The sequence below is a fragment of the Phyllobates terribilis genome, unplaced genomic scaffold (genome assembly GCF_046119375.1).
Source record: "Phyllobates terribilis strain yellow unplaced genomic scaffold, ASM4611937v1 Scaffold_4__5_contigs__length_816908805, whole genome shotgun sequence".
In the NCBI taxonomy this organism is placed as follows: domain Eukaryota; kingdom Metazoa; phylum Chordata; class Amphibia; order Anura; family Dendrobatidae; genus Phyllobates; species Phyllobates terribilis.
In genome coordinates this window covers 410,123,334-410,124,305 of record NW_027362764.1, presented here as the reverse complement: position 1 = coordinate 410,124,305, position 972 = coordinate 410,123,334, and the positions used below count along the sequence as shown (strand labels likewise).

Sequence of the window (972 nt, the reverse complement as noted above, 5' to 3'; positions counted from 1 at the left end):
TTGTGAGGCAGCTAGATAAAGGCTAAGGGCTCATTGTGAATCGTGCAGTGTTCCATTCCTTCATTCCAACCACTACCAGCTGCCTGCCAGGCAGAAGTTTACAACCACCCAACAGACCAAACCTGTGGGGGTTTTTTAGTCATCCACAGCCAGAAAATTGAAAAGTGAGCGCTCCACCAGAATGAAACAACAGTTCACAAGAGAAATTAAAGTGCCCAAAAACACCTGAAACAAACGCTTGGCTCTCTGCAGCTCCCACTATATCTCATGCGTCAGTTTCATTGGAACAGTAGCAGCTGACTGCAACGGAGCTAGGTGGTCTGTGTGCAACAATGTAGCAAAAACAAATACATTGTTACATCTACATCTTAGCACACCTGAAGCAAGCAGCAAAATCCTTTTCTCACGGTCCATCAAAAAGGAAGGGATAGATAGATTACATTACATTACATTAAAGCAATGCACGTACTCAAGATGTAGCAGAGTTGGTCAAGCTCAGCCGAGATGAGTTTGATGTCTGGCTTGCACAACTTTTAAACTGAAAAACAAGCTTCGGAAAAAAAAGAAAAAAAAATTCCAAAAAATCCATTTAATATATGGTGCCCAGATAGGTGACGCATCAGATTTGAAACTGATAGCACCAGACAATACTCTTGATCTTTGGCAAAAGGCCAAAAATCTAAAATCTGAATTGGTTTCGGCCTAGCAAGGCACCTTCACCTGTGCCATTCACCCGTTGTGGACATAGGAACAAAGACTCCCTTCTAAAGACATGTTGTCAACCAGTAGACACAAGAAAAAACACCAATCTGCAGTCTGTTGTAGCTGCAAGCCATGTATTAACTCCGCCTGTTTTGACATGCCCTCCTCTCCCCATGCTGTTCCCATGCACCTCAAGAACAGGGGAGGAAGGGAGGGAGGAGGACAAATTAACGAACGAAGGAGCAGCTGTCTTTCCTTTAGCACGGCTGT

At 43.9% G+C, this 972-nt stretch overlaps 1 non-coding gene across 1 annotated transcript; it reads right to left on the bottom strand.

Annotated features, from left to right (window-relative positions):
- Positions 1-483: 483 nt before the first annotated feature.
- LOC141266283 (U2 spliceosomal RNA) lies at positions 484-683 on the bottom strand. Its single transcript, XR_012320329.1, has one exon. It is a non-coding gene; the product is annotated as a U2 spliceosomal RNA (small nuclear RNA).
- Between the last annotated feature and the right edge of the window lie 289 nt (positions 684-972).